At 33.9% G+C, this 15,106-nt stretch overlaps 1 long non-coding RNA gene across 1 annotated transcript in view; it reads left to right on the forward strand.

Annotated features, from left to right (window-relative positions):
- Window positions 1-14,794, forward strand: part of LOC120886553 (uncharacterized) — a 102,670-nt gene extending 87,876 nt beyond the window's left edge. Inside the window, exon 5 of the long non-coding RNA XR_013439052.1 lies at window positions 12,599-14,794. This is a non-coding gene — a long non-coding RNA (uncharacterized LOC120886553). The remainder of the gene's footprint in view (window positions 1-12,598) is intronic.
- The last annotated feature ends 312 nt before the right edge of the window (window positions 14,795-15,106 follow it).

Consider the following 15,106-nt stretch of genomic DNA (forward strand, 5'->3'; position numbering starts at 1 on the left):
ATGAATAATCCATGGCACAAGGTAATAGCTCAATTGCTAAAGGTTTTACCAGTGGTAATCTAGGAAAATGTTCCTGGAAGAGAATGCTTTAGGCAGGCTCAGTGATGTAGGTATTTGAAAGATATGGTGGGAACAATGCAACTGTCCACAAAGACAGAATTAATTGGTCATTGGTAAATTGCTTAGCCATGCTACATAGAGATAATGATAGACTGAGGACAGTAAAAAGCAATTAATGGCTAAGAGAGGTAGCCATGGGTTTCTCCAATGTCTTATGAAGAGGCTCTTATCTTTAGTAATGGAAAAGCAGGTACTTCTTATAGAGTTCCAATGATATTTGAATACTCATATGAGGAGGTCTGATATTCAACAGTCTAGGACCACATACCAAACACAACTTCCTTGTGGGGAAATCCTAGCATCTTGAAACACAGGATGGGACATCTGTTGATTATCCTTAATGATACTGACTACTGAGCTCACTGTTCCTCTTGGCTTTCAGGAGTAGTATCCCTTCCCTTGTAAGATCCAGCATCTCCTTATGCTGGATGATGCTGTAGAAGCCTTTTCTCCACAAGATGACAGGAACCTCCCTTGGGAAGGTGCCCTCACCCTTTATCTTGGTTGACAAGATGCTAATTAGGGTTAAATCCCTGTATGACCCAGCTGGGGATGTGCTGGGCCTGAAAAGGGAGGAAAAAGGATATACACTAAGAAAACTACAAGAATCTGTTAGTACTTAGCAACAAGAGCTGGGAAAATATATTAGAGTAAATTTTTTTTTGGTATGGGGGATTGAATCCAGTGGTATTTAACCACCAAACTATATCCCCAGACCTTCTTATATTTTATTTTGAGAAAGGGTATTGTTAAGTTGTTTAGGGCTTCACTAAATTGCTGAGGCTGGATTTTTAACTCTTAATCCCCCTCTTCCAGAGCCACTGGGATTATAGGCATGTGTCACAACACTCAGCTGAGAGTGGATTTTGAAGGGACTTGACCAAGGGGGCTAGAATGTAAGACTGAGTAATGAAGAATTCATAAATATGAGAGCAACTTTCTTAGAATATAAGATTAAGATCCTAGAAAGACAATGGGAACAGAACAAATTTAAAGTCTGGTAAAATTATTATTATTTTTTTTTTTACCAATCAGCAAAGTGAAATCCTAAGAACAGTAAAATAAGGAATAAAGAGTCTGAGGAAACTGGATGTGTTCAAATGGATATACTATGTTTAGGACAAATGGCCTCCCCATATAGGACTGTGTTCCATAGAAAAGCTCAAAAGATACTGTATCACTCAGGCCCTCAGGAACATACCAATGAGAAGGGCAAAAATGACTAAGTTCAGTGGTAGACCTCCTCCTCAGTCCAGATTTTCTATAGAAGAGATGATGAAAGAATGGGGCTCATTAACATCTACAGGAGGATGGTGCCCTAAATAAAAAGAGGCCAGATGGTGTGGAGTTTAAACAGCAAAAGCATCATGGCACCCTACTTAGAAAGTGGGGCTTCAGCAAGTCCTGGGCCTTCAGAGAGTTAACAATGTAGGCATTGGGTCAATGGGCCCACTCGGTGGTCATTTCCTTTCAGTTGCTGAATGTATACAGTTGGAATTGACATACTTCATACTTGGCAGTTGGAGAAATATCCTCATTGAGTCTGTAGTCTGTGGATAGAAGTTATCTATGGGGGGGCAAGAGGGATTGGAGGGAGATTTGTGCCATCATTAAAGACCTAAAAGATATAGTTATGATAGTTCTTATAATATTTCTTTTTATTTTTTGTCTTTATTGAAATTATGTCCTGAAGAATAATTACAGACCACCACAGATTTAGCAAGTAGTAGTCAAGGTCACAGATGCTCTGGCTAAAATGGAATCATTGCTAAGTGTATTATTGAGGTCTTAAGCACATACTACATAGTCAGTGATTTGGCAAATCCATTCTTCTCTGTTCCATGTAGAAAAGTAGACCATTAACAATTTGCACTTATGTGGTCAAATAATATGCATTTATAATTTTGCCTCTGGGGTAGGTTAACTTTCCTGGCTCTGTCATAATATACTGGAAAAAATATATATATATATATATAAAGTGGATTTGCTGTGGACAAATTAAACATGGAAAAAATGATGATTATAATGATAATAAAAATTATAATACAAGGTAGATTAGTAGAGTAAAGCAAACAGATTGGGGAGGGAGGATGAGAGGAAAAGAGAGGGTACTAGGGAACAAGATTGATCAGATTATGTCATGTACATGTATGAATATGGCATAATGAAACCCATGGTTATATTTACTTATAATGCACCAACAAAATATTTTTAAAAATATATAGTCCAAAGAGAACTGAAGGTCATGATCAATCTCCAGAATGCCATACAGATTCATTCCAACAATGACACGTTGATTGGACAAGAAGAACAAGAGGTGACTAGATTCCTGGAGTCTTAGCAAGACACTTAACATTCTGAGGGCTAGAGATAAATCCTAGGAAATTTCAGGGGCCTGTCTTTTCTGTGAAATCTGTGGATGAAGGAGGCAGAAGTATGCTGATATATTGCTTCCTAGTAAAAGAAATTGATGCATATTGCATCCATTACAACAAAAAAGGAAGATCTTTTTTAGGTTCTATATGCACACATTCCTCATCTAGGACTACTGCTTTGGTATAATAGTGAGTGACATGGAAAGCTGCCAATTCAAAGTCTAGCATGGGGCAGGAAGTGACTCTGCAGAAATTTCATGTGGCAGTGCATCAGCCTTCCACTTAGGCTATATAAATTAGCAGATTCTGTGGTATTGAAGGTGTCAATAGTGGGAAAAGAAGCAATATCGAAAGTATATGGCAATGCCTATTAAGATGAATTGATGTTTGTCCCTGGAACACTTTAACAAGCTGAGTAAATAGCATACTCATTGAGAAACACCTGGATATTACTGGATCCTGGTAGAGACAGAGTGCTTTATCTTGTGACAAACACAAAATGACCATATATTTGGAAATGGATATTATAAACTCTCTCAAACTTGCCAAATGGAAGTCAGATGTTCTTAGCAGCAGCCCATTATAAGATGGAAATGGTACATTTAGACCAATCTCAAGCAGTAGCAGATGTACAAGTAGCTGCATGAGTAGGTAGCCATACCCCATGTCACCCAACATGATCGAACAGTGTTACTTCCCTGGTTTATGCCTATGTGGGGTCTTCTATAACAGGTAGAAATGTGGAAAAATTTAAACTAGGCTTCTTGTAGGGGATTAACAAATAGAAAGCAATAGGATTTGGTTAACTTTTGTGTGTATACGTAATTATTCTTTATGTTCTATGGATGAAGAAACTGAGGCCAAGTGAATTAAATAAAATTCATAGGTAATGAATAAGGGAACTGAAAAACAGATGTCAGATTATACTGTGCTTTGTATGACACCATCCTGTTTTTTCATGTTTACCACAGAAGGTCTTTTTTTTTTTTTTTCCATTTTGGAAAGAGAATCAAGTTCATTGTTACACATTAAATTAAACACAGTTAATGCCTCATATTTTAAAACATTTAAAATGCCATGCCCTATTTGCTAACCTAAAAACTGGTATCTACATATGTTGAGTCACTTTTTTCAATTACTTGCAAAAATGGATAGAAACTGGGAGGGGCTGTGAATTTATGCATACTAATGAAACCTTAAAATAAAATGTTTCCATGTGCAACTTCCAGGCTTGTTGGATAACTTTACTTGATTGAAAATTACTTGAGAAAGATGAAATCATAAATTACCTTAAATTTACTGAAATCCTGTGAACCACCTATATTAAGTGTGAAGCTGATGAAGTTTCAGCTTAAAGGGAAGTAAGTTGAGAAAACAACATGGCTAACAATTCCCGTAAATCTCCAGAAAGAAGGCTGATATTTAATATTAGTTCTAGTGGGCCCAGTGTTAAGTAATATTGAAATATATTTCTACCACCATTGTGATTATTTAAAAATTACAAATATTAACACATATTAACTGTACCAATTAATGGGGTTTATTGTGATATTTCCATACATGAATATATCATGCACTGATCATGCCCATCCACCCTTTTTCTACCCTTAAAACCCCTCTTTTCAACTTCAGCATTATCCTTCCAATTCCCTAAAAGTCCCTCTTACTTTCTTACCATCCTTCCTCACCCTGGCCTGTCCTATTTTCTAGTGATCTCTGTTTTGTTCTGTACTTCTACAAGTTTGCTTATTGGTTTCCATAAATAAGTGAGAACATATGGTATTTGCCTTTTTGTTTCTGACTTGTTTCAATCAATATAATGCTCTCCAGTTCTATCCATGTTGTTGCAAATGACAGAATTTTATTATTATATTACCATTACTATATTATATATAAGCTGAGTGGTAGTCCATTGTATAAACAGACCATATTTTCTTTATCCATTCTTCTACTGAAGGGCATGTGGATTGATTTCATATTTTGATTATTATGAATGGTGCTGCAATAAACACGGGGGTGGAAGTTATTTTTTTTGTTATAAAGATTTCATCTCTTTTGGGTATATATCCATCAGTGGAATTGCTGGATCATATGATAATTCTATTGTTAATGTTTTGAGGAATTGCCGTGCTATTTTCTATAATGGCTATACTAATTTAAATTCCTACTAACAATGCATGAGAATTTTCTTTTCTCTACATCCTTGCTATAATTTTGTTATTTCTTATCTTTCTGATAATAACCATTCTAACTGGGGTGAAATGATATCTCACTGTGGTTTTGATTTGCATTTCTTTGATGATTAGTGAAGTTGAAAAAAAATTCATATATTTGTTAACCACTTGTATGTCTTCCTTTTTGAAGTGTCTGTTCATTCAGTTAGGCCATTTTTTAAAAATTGGATTGCTTGTTTCTTTGGTGTTCATCATTTCGAGTCCTTTTTATATTCTAAATATCAACCTCTCCTTGGATGTACCATTTGCCAATATTTTCTCCCATTCTGTAGGTTGCCTCTTATTTGCAGTGCCAAAGCTTCTCAATTTTGTAAAATTCCATTGTCTATTCTTTTACTTTTGTTGCATCATTACAGTTGTTAGAGTTCCATTTAGCATTAAAAATTCATATTTTCTGTTGTGAATATTCACTCTGAATATTTTCTGTTTCTACTACTAACAATTGATTCATTCATATATTCCCTCATTCAACAATCCATTAACTTACTATATATTCATTACTATTGACTTGAATAATCTCTATTCACATTATTGAAAACAGGTAAATAATATTCATATATTATTAAATTATGATAAAGAAACATTTTACAGATGAACTGAATGAGGCAAAGAGAGTTTAGTAACTTCTTTGGTTTTGCATAGCAAGTATGAAAAAAAGTGGGGTGGAAAATAGGAGATGTTGCTCTAGAGTCTATACCTCTATTTACCACACTTTTTCTCACAAATTTCATAGAACATTACTCACCACTTCTCTGTCACTTAAACATGTATGGAATTCTATCAGGAAAGCTAAATATAATGACAAAAAGAGGGTCTTTTGTTATGTATTTTTGTGCCTGTGGCAACTATTTGGGGCCATAGTAAGTTGCTTATTTTAAAATATTTTTTGGAAATAACCTGATAGGTGTTGTGGCTGAGTTGCTGTAGAATTTGACATTCTATACATGATAAAAATTATTGAAGATCCCTCTATATGTGATTTAGTTATGTCAACACAAATTAAGCAAAAACCTGAACAGACAATAAGTAATGTGCAGCAAGGTTATTTTAAGAAAAGATGCAGTTGGGGTTATATTGGTTAGAATTCCCTGTTATCCATAAAATATGGACCATAATAAATTATTCAGAATCATTCAGGGACATGGATATAATACATATGATGTGTTTTATATTCAGAAATAAAACAAAGGTAAATTGTCTATTACTCAAGGAACATCGTGACTGAAGTGACTTGGGAGATTCCACAGATAATACACTAGTATGATTTTTGGAAGGGAGTACCTACCCTATTCCCTTAAGGTCAGTGTAGTTTATTCACATCAGGAGTTTCAAAATATAGAGTTGGTTTCAATGGATACAGGGTCTTATATATTGGAAATTAAAACAGACAAATGATTGAGCTGAAAGAGATCCTAGAATACATGAGATCACAAACAACTTGAATTTTTTCTTTCCAAAGCAGAAGTCATCTCATAGTTTGAGCCAGTATGAAGCTCTTATTGTTTTCAAAGCACTATATTGGATGTTCTTATAACCTATAACATCCTTTGAAATTAATTTAATGAACTGAGTTTACTAAAATAAAAAATAAAGAGTCTGTCACAATTTGGACAACCTAAACTGGGAATCCTATTATTACTTCCAACTGGTCCTGGGGTTTTGTTTCCCAGTTGTGTGTATTTGGACCCATCTGCTTCCATGGCACAGTGACAGCTCACACTCTTGTTGGAGCCTGACTTGCCTAGCTAAACAGGGGTATCAAGTCTCAAGTCAATGTTTAAATGGAAAACTTTCCACGGAGCTATGATTTATTAAGATAGTTCCTCTTTTATTTTGTATTCAGTAATAACACTTTAATGCTCAGCCATAATTCATTCATTAACATTTAAAAAATATATACTGTTTTATTTTAAAATTTATTTATATTTATGGAAAAATTATAGACAGTACAGGCAGTATAGGCATATATCCTACGTTATTAGTGTCTTATACTAGTATGCCATTTGAAAGAATTAATGAAACAATAGTAGCCAGAACTAATTTAAATCCATATTTTATTTAGAGTTCCTTACATTTTATCTAATATTTTTTTGGTTTGTTTTTCAGGAGCTTTACATTTCATTATAATATCTCATTAGTTTTCTCTTGATAAATAACTCTTTCTCAGACTTTCCCTGTTTTTGGTGACCTTGATAATTTTGAGGAGTGCTGGTGTGTATGGAGGACTATTCAGATAGAATTTGTTTCTGATTATTTTTCCATGAGTAAACTAGGATTATGAGAGTTCTTAGAAGGGAGACCACAAAGGAAAGGACATTTTCATCATATTAATCAAGTATACATACTAAGGACATGATTTATCACTGTGGATGTTGATCTTCATCAATAGGATGAGATAGTTTTGATCTGATTTCTCCACTACATAGATATCTGCCTCCCTACTGTTTGATCTACCTTTTTTGGAAGAAAGTCATTATGAGCAGCCCTCATTTAAGAAGTGGCCCTCATTAAAGAAGAGGGGCATTATCTTCCACCTCCTTGAGAGTGAGATGTCTATTTAAATTGCTTAGAATTCGGCATGAGAGAGCTACTATTTTTCATTTGTTTAATCACTTATTTATATAAATTTGGAGTCAGTGATATTTATTGTACACTTTGCACTATTACCAATACTAGTTTATTTATTTATGCTGACGTTGTACCACTTTTGGCCACTGGAAAATCTTTTAGTTGGTTTCTATGCCCTTATAACATATCCCCAACATTGTGGTTTATTTGTTTAACATGCTTACTTTATGGCAGGGCAACATACTGTAGTCCAACCATGTACATTTATTACTCAGTCCTAGGAACAAGTATTTTTCCATGGAACTACAGTTTCTTCTACTGAAGAATAGTGTTAGAAAACAAGAGCTTAATGCTAGTCATACTCATTTTACTGGGGTGTTATTGCTTTTAGGCCATTTCAGCTAACAGAACAAGGAAAAATATATAAGAGTTGTGCATATGTCCAAATATACATACATATTTCCCTTGCCCACTTCCATCTGTGACTATATTAAGTTCAAACAAATGTCTACAATGTTAAGCCATCATCATCTGAATTATTCACGCCTCCTGATTGTCTACAACTTCCCACTCCAACAGTGAGAAACCTGGTTGCCACCATCTACCACGCATTTACTTGATCATTCAATTTTAGTATACATATTTAGTAATTTAAAAATTGTTAACCCTTGTCTTCATGGGGAATAAACTTTATGATCTAGGGTAAGATACATATGCACAATTCCTTTTACCTTTAGTTATAGACTCCCCTCAATTCTAGTGACTTAGATCATCATCTTTCCTTCACTTTCTTCAAGTGAGGTAGTTTTATATTTGTAATATATTTAGATTAAATTTTTTATCACATTGTACATTCCATTATATGATCCCTAGACTTCCTAATTAAAAAAAAATGCAGATATTAAGGTTCACTCTTTGGGCCATAAAATTCTAAGGACTTTGAGAAATGCATAGTCACCTCTTCCCCATTGCAGTATCATATAGAATGTTTTCTTCACTCTAAAAATTCCCTGCCCCTCAAGCTATTCAATCCCCTCCCATTCCATAAGACTAAATTTCAAATTATACTTAATTTCTACCCAACTATCATTTTTCTCTTGAAATATTTTATATATAAAGGTGACCTAAATCTCAATTTCTGTTAGAAGAGTAATATTAGAATATGAAATCTTTCTAAGTGAAAGATCTTGTCTTTATTTTAAATGACTAAGACTGAAGTGAATCTTTATTCTGTATTATGATCACTGCCATTATAATTGTGGAATGCTTTTAAATAGATAGTGTTGGTCAATGAGCATTAGATTATGAGTTAATAACAAAGAAGGGCAACTATTTGAACTGCAGAATGCTAGTATTAGAGGCTTCAGTGTAGCAGCAACAATACCTACTATTAACAACCGAGAAACCCATAATGTTATTAAGTTTCAAGGCAAAAAAAAAAATAGATAAAAATCAGAAAAATTCTGAAAATTAAACAATAGTATATCAAACACCTACCTCACTGCATAGTAACTTGGAAATTCTTAAGAAAAATCACATGAGAAGTAGAAAAAATAGCATCAGATCTAAAATTCTATTTACCTAATCAGTCTTCTTCCTCAGTTTAGAAAACTTAATGTACTTAATGAGAATTAAAAATTAATTCCAATAACAGTTATACTGTTATTGGAAAATAAATATTTGGGAAAGAAGTCAGCTCCTAACAAGATACTAAACTCTATTATTTCATTTAGATTTAGAAGAAAAAGCTTAGGAAATTTTTTTGTGTGTGATGAAGCCACTGGTTGTATGTTAGTTGGCTTTGTGTCACTGTGACCAATATACCTGACAAGAACAAATTAGAGGAGGAAAAGTTTCTTTTGGCTTATGATTTGAGAGTCTCAGTCCATGGCCGGTGATTCCATAGCTCTGTTCCAGAGGTGAGCCAGAAGAGCAGGAGGAAAGCTGCTGAGTTCACACCAGCCAGGAATTAGAACCCTCATTCAAGACTCATATATTCCCCAAGGGCATGCTCCTACTGACTCATGTCTTCCCTTCTCACTCTGAACATTCCTCCATTGTCTCACACATGAGCTTTCGAGAGACACCTTTTATCCAAACTATAACAGATTGAAAAATCTTGTCATCTTCCACTTTAAGTAAATTAAATTCAATAAATATTTCTTGAGTTTGTCTTTGCCCAGGCTGACCTCTGACTCCTGATCCTCCTGCATCACCATCCTTAGTAGCTGAATTTTCAGGTGCAAGGCGGACCATATTTCTTGATCACAAGATGTGTGGTAAAAAAATGTGGTTTCAGTGCAGAAAACTCCTAAAACATTAGCAATTGTAAGACTTCACTAAGTGTCATTGCTGAAATTTTTTTGTAATCCTGACTAAACTTGAGACTCTGGAGCTTCAACCAACTTTATGTAAATCAAGAATTTCCCCAAAGATTCATGTACTGTAGGCCTTTCCCCCAATGCAGCAATATTCAGAGTTAGAGTTTATGGGAAGTGACTGGATCGTGAGGGTTAGGGATTCATCCATTGAGGAATTCTCAATTGATTGGACTATTGGGAGATGGTGGAAACTATAGGCAATGAAAACTAGTTGGAGGGAGTGGGTCCTTGAGGACATCTTTGGGGACTATTTTTCATTCCTAGCACTTTCTCCTTTCTCTTTCTCTGCTTTCTGGATGTCATGAGCTGAACAACTTTTCTCTGCCATGTCTTTCTGGTATAATGTTCTGCCTAAACTCAGGCCCAAAGCAATGGGATCAGCAGACCATGTATGAAAATTCCTGAAATCCTGAGTCAAAGTAAATCTTTCCCCCTTTAAGTTGTTCATGTCAGGGATTTTGGTCACAGCAACGAAAAGGTGACCAACACAGGGATGGAACCAGGGAGTAGATTCACTGGCCTCTAGGATGAAGTCCCAATCCTTTGGTATAGCCTATCATTACTTTCATAATGTAGCAATGACCTGCATTTCCAGACTCTCTCTCAACTTCCTCCTACTTTGAAAATATTGTAAATTTTAGGTATATTTGTTGCATACTATGCCCTTAATATGTACGCTTTCTTCTTGGTCTGCCTGACTTAGACCAGCCTCTCCTTAAATGGAAAAATCTTGATTGCCTATCAATCCTAACCTTCTGGTGAACTTCAAGTAACTATTCCAAACTCAGCAGCAAGGAGTTGTTTACTATAAGGAAGTACATTCCTCATACCTAGAGTGATATTTTTTTACCTGCTTTTCCTCATGAAACCATAACAACCTTAAATGGGATTGGCTAACTTCACTTAGCATTATCTTCTCTAACAGCCAATCCACCAAAACCAAATGCCAAATGTTTTCTTTGATATAAGGAGGCTGATTCATAGTGGGATAGGAAGCAGGAGCATGGGATGAATAGACGAACTCTCGATAGGACGGAGGGGTTGGAGGGAAAGAAAGGGGCCATGGGGTTAGAAATGATGGTGGAACATAATGATCATTATTATCCAAAGTACAGGTGTGAAGACACGAATTGGTGTGAATATAATGTGTGTACAACCAGAGATATGAAAAATTGTGCTCTATATGTGTAATAAGAATTTGTAATGCATTCCACTGTCATATATGATAAATGAATAAATAAATAAATAACTATAACCATATAGTTTTAAATCCTTATGTTTGTACATATTTAAATAACTTTTTAATAAAAATAATTTAAGGAAAAAATCATCAGTGGGCATTTTTATATCCCCAGCACCCAGAGCAATGTCTTGAATATCTCTCCTATCACCTGGTATATTTAATGTATCTTTTTCTGTGTTTAAATATGTTTAGATGCACAAACAACATTATGTTACTATTGCCATTAATAGAGTCTATACCATGCAGTGTAGGTTGCTATACCACCTGGTTTTTCTATATAATATCTATGATATTCATAACTTAACAATAAAAAGTTTTGATGCAATAACTTAACAATGTATTACTCAGAATGAATCTCTATTGTTAAGTGACACTTATGTGTGTATTCACTTTTAGATCTAACTTTTGAGTCCCAAATTGACCTAAAAAGCAGATAAAAGATGCTCACTGTGTAATGCATAACAGATTAACTTCTTACTTTACATTTAATTTCATTGTAATATCATAGGATATATTATTAATTAGGAAATTGCACCATTCCATTAGATTAATCTTCATTAAAGTCTCACAAATAGAAATCAATAATCCCATATGACCAAGCATTTAGTGTTAGATGTTTAGTAGATGGTTATTAGCTCAAAATCTATAGTAGGTGAGAGAACAAAGCTTACTGGTATATACAAACACATCAAAATTTCTTTGTGTTCTGTTTTGGCTTTACAAACATAAGCTTTGACACTTGGATCTCATTTAATTTTTAGCACAGCTATTTTTTTTCCTGACACCAGGGAAATATGTCTGTTTACTGTAGAATAAATGTGGTTTCCTTAAAACATTAAAAAAAACAAATGAAAGTTCATGTTTTATAATGTTAGAAGGATCATGTTAGGTAAGAGTACTTCTTTTCAGAGGAACCATATATGACACAAACAGTGAACAATCGGGAATGCTAGCTGATAATGACATGATCATTTTTGGCAGGTTTTTCATGTAGTTCTGGCAAAAGTGTAGTGATACATTAGTCATTTTCACAGAGAAGATACTGGTCCATGCCAGTCTCTTATTTGGGGTGCCATCTGTACCATTTTTTGTCTGTAAATTTGAAAATAAAATATATCCATTGGTGGGTACTATTTCTATTTTTTAATCATTGTTGCAGACAAGTTATACCATTCTTAGAGTATAACAAATTGTACACATAGCTAAATTTGCTTTTGGACATTCTTTATTAACTGGAATAGACATCTCCAAATTGCTCTAATAAGTTTTAATACTTCCTTTTATTTTAAATTGCCCATAATTTACTATCTCTGGAGCTCTGGTTAAGCACAGGAGACAGTGAGTTGTACTTTTTTCTTTATTAATAATGGATGAACTCACTTGATCTTCACTGTTTTGGTTCTCTCATCCGTAAATATGGTAATAAGGACATACAGTATTTGAAATGGTGGGCTACATTTCTGTTAAGGTTAAAATAATTCATTTTAAGAATTGATGATAACAAGGAGGCAAGACTTTCAAAGGTTGCTGACTAACCTTGAGTAAATGTCTAGGATAATAATATGAATTAAACAAAGGTGTAAATTTATAGAGGTGTGACTCTCCTAATCCTGTAGTCAATATCTAGTATGTCATTTAATGGGAAGCCCACCTTTTGATTACTTTTCATTTTTCTAGGTATCCCAGGTGGACAACCTTCACCTCCAGTCTCCAGAATAAGCAACTGAGAATGCAGAGAGGAATTTGGAAAAGGTGGACAAGAAATGGAAAATGATAGCAACTACTTACTATTCCCAATTTTTAAAATGAGGTTTTTAGTAGCAAAAAAAGGCTTGATGTTTTACAAATTAGACTGAGTTCTGAGAAAATAGTAAATGTGATGTTACCAAATATTTCTTGTTAAATTATATTCTAAGATGGATAAATAGAAAAAGATAAAGATATAGATATGTCTCATTATAGATAAACTCCAGAAGGCCTTAGAAATATACATGCTAGAAATATTCATCATGGATGTCTCACTTCTTGTCAAGTCGAAGATAGATATTAACAGTGTTTTTCCCTCTGAAAATCCTGGTTCCCCTCTTACCTGATCCCGTGACATGAATATACATCAGCTAAGGCATTGAAGGATACTTCCTCATTCTATCATAGCCTCTCTCCTAAGTAGATTTGCTATTGTTCAAAATCATGTGGATACTTTACATTCATAGGATACTCTTTGTTTCTCTGAATTAAGATAAAACCTTTAAGCTATTATCCTCCCTTCTGAACAGAACCACAAAAATTAACATAATAGTACATATCATATAATAGTACAATAAAACTATCCATATTCAACATATACCACAATATGAGGCTGAAGCCCTTTCCAGTCTTCATATTATATAATTTAACACATTTTACAAGCTACTCTGGTTTCCAAAATCCCTGTGTTTGTATTATAAAGTTTTCCACCAATAATTTCTCAAAATGACCCTATAGTACACACAGAAAGAAATAGGGAATTTTTCTTTCTAACCTGGTTGGTAAAACAAACATACATCTATAAAATGTACTACTTTGCAATCAAGACTCATTCTAAATTTGTCTTATTAGTGGGTAGTTCATCTCTTGACTAATGTTCAAAAATGCCATTAACTCTACCTCTTTCTCTAACCAGGTCTCTATGAAATTCCCCTGTAGCTCACATCTGGAAAAAGGCATTGCATTGACTTCTACTATGATTATGAAGCTTGAAATGTATTTTGAATAAAAGTACATAACAGATATTTTGTTGCTTAATTTTCCAAATGAAGAAATATGATTTTTCTGTTGTGAGAAATATCTCTGTAATTTCAAGTTCTTACTTTTCTAAGTATTTATGCCATTTAATTTATTTATCTATTATTTTGAGCTATATTTCCACCAACACATATTTCTTCAGTCCTGATATACAGATAGCTTACACACACACACACACACACACACACACAAAAAGAAAAAAAAAAGCAACAAAAACCAAAGGAGGGCATCATGTTCAATGCAATAAACCAGACACAGACATACAAGTATTTCATGCTCTTGTTCATATGTAGAAATTTTAAATAAATGAATAAAATCTCAACTGAAAGAATAGTGGTTACTAGGGACAGGGAGAGTTGTGGAGAGGGGCAAGGGTAGAAGAAGAGTGGTTGGATATGATCAATGCCTGCCACATGCACATATGGATTAGCACAGTGAATACCACATTTTAAAAAACCTCAAAGGGACCAAAGACATGGGAGAGAAGATGGAGATCCTGGATGTGCACATGTTGCTATATTTTACTTTGCTATGTTGAAAAGAAAGAAAAGTTTAGTTGAAGTAATAAAGAATTAAAAATTTTAAACAAGTGATAAAGGGGGGGATTTAATAAACTCTCTTTGGTATTCTATAATCAATGCTTTATGTAATAATTATTTTCAAATATATTGCATTATTACTCAAGTCAGTCATTAAATTCTTTTTAAGATTCTATGTCCAAGTCCAACTTAAAAATAAATTACTCTAGTTTCTATTCAACTTAAAATATGTATTGGTTAGTTGTTGCAGGAAGATAATTTTAGAAGAAAATAGTGGTGGAAACAGGATAAATCTAAGTGGTAGAGTTCTTGGCTAGCATACATGAGTCCCTAAATTTGATCCCCAGCAACACACACACACGCACGGAAAAGTACAAATCTTATATGATTTTAAAGATCCCAAGCTGAAGGTAATCAATTAATCTAGTTTAATTACACAATAATAGAATAGCAAACACACACTTTCAAGAAATAAAACTTTGAAATTATAATGCTGTCATTATTGATTACACTATAATGAAATCTGTCAATATTTGAGAATATCTTTGTATAGTCCAAAATTTCACAAATCTGTATGTGCTTTCTCAAGACTGAGATTAAAAGTTTTAACTTATGTGTCACAAGTTTTTCAGTGGTTATTTTAGCACATATTGAAGAAGGTGGTTTTTCATGCATACAAATGAGTCAAAGTAAAAAAAATATTGGGAAGAACAAAGTTTAGGTACACTAATGATGATGAAAACTGGCTTATAAAAGTTCAATCTTCATTTTATGTAATTATTCTATAGCTAGATGAGTGCCCACACAGTGGGCAGGTACAAATGAACACCTACACAGATGTCTGTTATAAGAACAGAACAAC

The sequence above is a fragment of the Ictidomys tridecemlineatus genome, chromosome 5 (genome assembly GCF_052094955.1).
Source record: "Ictidomys tridecemlineatus isolate mIctTri1 chromosome 5, mIctTri1.hap1, whole genome shotgun sequence".
Classification (NCBI taxonomy): Eukaryota; Metazoa; Chordata; class Mammalia; order Rodentia; family Sciuridae; genus Ictidomys; species Ictidomys tridecemlineatus.